This window comes from Triticum aestivum, chromosome 2B, assembly GCF_018294505.1.
Source record: "Triticum aestivum cultivar Chinese Spring chromosome 2B, IWGSC CS RefSeq v2.1, whole genome shotgun sequence".
Taxonomy (NCBI): domain Eukaryota; kingdom Viridiplantae; phylum Streptophyta; class Magnoliopsida; order Poales; family Poaceae; genus Triticum; species Triticum aestivum.
In genome coordinates this window covers 690261459-690267712 of record NC_057798.1, presented here as the reverse complement: position 1 = coordinate 690267712, position 6254 = coordinate 690261459, and positions in this window count along the sequence as shown.

Genomic DNA, 6254 nt, shown 5'->3' with positions numbered 1-6254 from the left:
ATCAAGATCTATAGAGATAGATCGAGACAGCTCATAGGTCTTTCACAAAGCACATACCTTGATAAGATATTGAAGAAGTTCAATATGGATCAGTCCAAGAAGGGATTCTTGCTTGCAAGATGTGAAATTGAGCTCGGCTCAATGCCCGACCACGGCAGAAGATAGAGAAAAGATGAGTGTCATCCCCTATGCCTCGGCTATAGGGTCTATTATGTATGACATACTGTGTACCAGACCTGATGTAAACCTTGCCGTAAGTTTGGTAGGAAGGTGCCAAAGTAATCCCGGCATGGAACACTGGACAACGGTCAAGAATATCCTGAAGTACCTGAAAAGGACTAAGGACATGTTTCTCATTTATGGAGGTGACGAAGAGCTCGTCGTAAAGGGTTACATCGATGCTAGCTTCGACACAGATCTAGATGACTCTAAGTCACAAACCAGATACGTGTATATTTTGAATGGTGGGGTAGTAAGCTGGTGCAGTTGCAAGCAAAGCATCGTGGCGGGATCTACATGTGAAGCGGAGTACATGGCAGCCTCGGAGGCAGCACATGAAGCAATCTGGATGAAGGAGTTCATTACCGACCTAGGAGTTATTCCCAATGCGTCGGGGCCGATGACTCTCTTCTGTGACAACACTGGAGCCATTGCCCTTGCCAAGGAGCCCAGGTTTCACAAGAAGACCAGACACATCAAGCGTCGTTTCAACTCCATTCGTGAAAATGTTCAAGATGGAAACATAGATATTTGCAAAGTGCATACGGATCTGAATGTCGCAGATCCGTTGACTAAACCTCTTCCGCGAGCAAAACATGATCAACACCAGAACTCTATGGGTGTTCGATTCATCACAATGTAACTAGATTATTGACTCTAGTGCAAGTGGGAGACTGTTGGAAATATGCCCCAGAGGCAATAATAAAATGGTTATTATTATATTTCCTTGTTCATGATAATTGTCTATTGTTAATGCTATAATTGTGTTATCCGGAAATCGTAATACATGTGTGAATACATAGACCACAACATGTCCCTAGTGAGGCTCTAGTTGACTAGCTCGTTTATTAATGGATGGTTACGGTTTCTTGACCATGGACATTGGATGTCATTGATAACAAGATCACATCATTGGGAGAATGAGCATAGCACAAGATCATGTAGTTCGTTTGCTAGAGCTTTTCTGATGTCAAGTATCATTTCCTTAGACCATGAGATCGTGTAACTCCCGGGTACCGTAAGAGTGCTTTGGGTGTACCAAACGTCACAACATAACTGGGTGCATATAAAGGTATACTATAGGTATCTCCGAAAGTGTCTGTTGGGTTGACACGAATCGAGACTGGGATTTGTCACTCCGTATGACGGAGAGGTATCTCTGGGCCCACTCGGTAATGCATCATCATAATGAGCTCAATGTGACCAAGTGGTTGGTCACGGGATCATGCATTACGGTACGAGTAAAGTGACTTGCCGGTAACGAGATTGAAAGAGGTATTGGGATACCGATGATCGAATCTCGGGCAAGTAACGTACCGATTGACAAAGGGAACTGTATACGGGATTACTTGAATCCTCGACATCGTGGTTCATTCGATGAGATCATCGTGGAACATGTGGGAGCCAACATGGGTACCCAGATCCCGTTGTTGGTTAATGGCCGGAGAGCTGTCTTGGTCATGTCTGCGTGATTCCCGAACCTGTAGGGTCTACACACTTAAGGTTCGGTGACTCTAGGGTTGTAGAGATATTAGTATGCGGTAACCCGAAAGTTGTTCGGTGTCCCGGATGAGATCCCGGTCGTCACGAGGAGTTCCGGAATGGTCCGGAGGTAAAGATTTGTATATATGAAGTCCAGTTTCGGCCACTGAGAAAGTTTCGGGGGTCACCGGTATTGTACCGGGACCACCGGAAGGGTCCTATCCACCGGGTGGGGCCATCTATCCCGGAGGGCCCCATGGGCTGAAGTGGGATGGGAACCAGCCCCTGGTGGGCTGGTGCACCCCCCTTGGGCCTCCCCCTGCGCCTAGGGTTGGAAACCCTGGGGGTGGGGGCGCCCCACCTGACTTGGGGGGCAAGCCCCCCCCCCCTTTGCCCCCCCTTGAGATTGGATCTCTAGGGGCCGGCGCCCCCCAGTGCCCCTATATAAAGAGGGGGGAGGGAGGGCTATGCAACCAAGCCCCTGGCGCCTCCCTCTCCCCCTGTAACACCTCTCCCCTCTCGCTGAGCTTGGCGAAGCCCTGCCGAGATCCCCGCTACTTCCACCACCACGCCGTCGTGCTGCTGGATCTCCATCAACCTCTCCTTCTCCCTTGCTGGATCAAGAAGGAGGAGACGTCTCTCCCAACCGTACGTGTGCTTAACGCGGAGGCGCCGTCCGTTCGGCGCTAGGATCATCGGTGATTTGGATCACGACGAGTACGACTCCATCAACCCCGTTCTCTTGAACGCTTCCGCTCGCGATCTACAAGGGTATGTAGATGCACTCCTCTCTCTCGTTGCTAGATGACTCCATAGATATATTTTGGTGATGCGTAGAATTTTTTTATTTTCTGCAACGTTCCCCAACATGCTTACCATACCATGGGATCACTTGATCCCTCTCGGTACATCTTCTACGCTTTGTGAGTTAATCAATTTGATTCACTCTTGACTTAGTCTTGATCAACCTTGAATCTTTCCAACTCTCTTCATTTGGATGATGTCTTGAAGGTAAACATGAATGATCACACAATCTTCTTCTTCAAGACATGCTTGCAATAAGCTCAACACTCACATGACCAATCTTTGGATAATTCCTTAATAGCACCTTGGTCAACTCATAAACTCCTTGAAACCAACACATGGACTTCAAGAAAAGCCTATGGACAAATCCTTCAAATATAACTCAAGACAACCATTAGTCCATAGAGATTGTCATCAATTACCAAAACCAAACATGGGGGCACCGCACGTTCTTTCAACACGGCCCCCATGCTGCTGAGTAAAGTTATCCTTCTACCTTTACTCCTGTCTGCGCGGCTCCATCCTTCCTGGCGCCGCCTCCCCACGTGCTGCAGTCGCCACCAATGAACGCCGCCATCGCCGGAAAGGATAGCCAAGACTGTTTTGCCACCCCGTCGCCACCACCATGGGTGCGTCGCCACCAGAAACCACCCCCGCGCCGCAACCAAAAAAAATTAAGGATCAAAAATCTTTTCTAGCCCACCACACCGGCTATCACCACCGGTAAAGAGACCAGGAGGGTGGCCACTGACTCTCCAAGGATGGTAGGTCGCCCTTCCGCTGCTCCCGCCGGCGGCAAGTGACCTAGGAAACCGACGGCCGTGGTGTCGGCCCTCACCGAGGAGGCCACGAAGAAGACAGAGAATAAGGCTACTCCGGCCCCTCTTCCCTGTCCGGTGGCTCGTATGGTGTCTTCGGCCACCCATACGGCTACTGCTTCGTTGCATCCAGCTACCTCAGTCGACAAAAAGAGCTGCGACCGCCAAGTGCTCGAGGAAATGCCTACGAGGTAAAAAAAATCATTTCAGCTAATGTTTTTTGCAATGATTGTTGGTGGCCGATGATGATGGAGTTTATTGTTGTTGTTGTTGTTGTCATAGTGCAGAGATGAACACGGCCGAATCTTGGCGTCTTTAGAGGTGTCTCATATGCTTGGGCTTGATTATCTCAATTATGATTCGGTGTGGGATGAGTTCAAGATGTTGGAGGACGAGAAATGAAAATCCAAGTTGGTGGCCGAAGAGAGAAAGTTGAAGAAGTAGGAGCGTAGGCTTGCATTTGAGGAGAGACTTCAGTATGCCAAGAAAGCCAAAGTCATGCTATCATGTTCGTGAGCCCAACCACAATGGATGATACCGTAAGAAAGTATTGGGAACTAACTCGTGCGGAGATCTTTACCTCAATAGAGGTCTCTCTTCGTAATGGTTGTGGTGGTGGTGGCAGCGGCCGAGAGGGTGGTGGCGGTTATGTGGGCTGATAGGATGGTGGTGATGATGATGGCGAGCATGTGTATGGTGGTGGTGCTGGTGATTTCTTTGGTAAGGAAGGTGTTTGAGTTCGTGCTCGTGCATGCCATTGGTTAGCCTCGATCCGATCCGCAACATAAAACATGCTATGTTGTGATGATTTTGGATCAAACTTGACCGGTGAAGTGATGCATTTATGTTTATGAATGGTTTATATGTAGCATGTTTATCTTCAAAAATTTGAATGCTTGATGATATATTGTGTAAGTGTTTGAAGTTCATGTGGCTAGGATAGAAAAACTTATGCTATTTTTTTTACTTCACTAAATTGAGGGAATCGGATAGGGACGACCACTTATAAAGAAGTAAATTTTACTCCACTGACTTTATTTTGCTATTTACTTTTCTATTGTTTAGGGGATCGGCTAGAGATGCTCTTAGTAATCAAATTATACTATTTTTGCTAGCCACATGGTTTTCTTGTGGTGACATTCATGTTGATTTCGTCTTGGTGAAATGTGCGAGCTCTGTTTGGATGCGGAGTATTTATGAACTAACGTTTGTTCATTTGATGCGTATGTTACTTTAGGTTGAGTATGGTCTGTCTGCGCATGCTACTGCTAAAGTAATTTTCAAAAGAAGTTTCATATCTTTTTAGAATTTTTTTTCATTGAGGTAATACATTAGTGATGTTTGAACTTGCACTGGATGTTTAGTTTAGTGCTCAAACTTGAAAAATACGCCCAACTATTTACAAAACTTGACACAAACGTGCGAATACGATGCTAATTCCATCCGTATACGTAAAGTGTGCCGACATGGCATGGGAACCACTTATAAATACGAAACAGAATTGTTTGGATATATGATATTTCTCCATGGCTAGTGGGCCCCGTCTATCAGGGAAATTAAACTGAAAAATGGTGCCAGACAGGAATTGATGGGGTTACCTGCTTGTCCTGACCACAACGCCAACAGTCTTATTATGCAGTCTAGCCCCTGAAGCTTAATGGATTTTTTTAAACAACCCTGAAGCTTAATGTAGTTTTTTTTTAGGGGTTCAAGCTTAATGTAGTGTAAGATAAAACGGATGCAGTACTTAAATGGGCAGCACTCAGTGCGGCCCATTTAGCACACGTTTTTTCTTTTTGTTAAAAGAAAAAAGTACGTAAATAATAATCCTAATAATAAGTTACATTATAATATTCATGTGTAATTAGTAATTACCTCGTGGTAAACAAATATTCGCATGCACATATTATTTGTAAAAATGTCCATAAACAAGGCCACACCGTCGGTTACAAATATTTGTGGTACATAAATAATAAGCTCATGGTACACAAATATTCGCGTGCACACAAAATAAATATATAAAGGCATGCAATAAAATAGCATCCTAAAAAATGTTCCTGTATTGTTTTGAAATATTCACATATTATTTAGCACTATTTTAAATATAATCCATGAAGGTTTAAAAATTTTACTTAATACAAAAATTTAAAATATAAGGCGATGGATAAATTTAAAAAAATGTAAATAACAAAATTTCTAGTGAATAATATTTTTCACATGCATGGCTTATATTTAAATAATACGTGAACAGTTTAAAAATTAAAGCACATTTTTGGAAGATTTTTAGTTTAGTTTTATGCAGAGTATTTCTAACATGAATAGTTGAATTTATTTGTATTACTGTCATTATAATTTACAGTATGTTTACATTTTTTAAAGCAAAATTAACAAGCTGCTGGTAAGCGTGGTGGCCAGCAGGCTGCTTGATAGCTCGAGGTGTCAGGTTCAGGTCCTGCCTGGGCTATTTTTTTTATTTTAATTTCCCTGACAACCAGGACCCATTATATTTTAATTTCCCTGACAACCGGGACCCATTAGTCATTGAGACGTATATAGTATTATAGTAATTTTATGTTTCTTATTTATAAGTGGGCCCCATACCACATATGAAGGAAATATGCCCTAGAGGTAATAATAAAGTTATTATTTATTTCCTTATTTCATGATGAATATTTATTATTAATGCTAGAATTGTATTAACCGGAAACTTAGTACATGTTTGAATACATAGACAAAACATAGTGTCCCTAGTATGCCTCTACTTGACTAGCTCGTTAACCAAAGATGGTTAAGTTTCCTAACCATAAACATGTGTTGTTATTTAATGAACGGAATCACATCATTAGGAGAATGATGTGATGGACATGACCAATCCGTTAGCTTAGCATTATGATCGTTACAATTTCATCGCTATTGCTTTCTTCATGACTT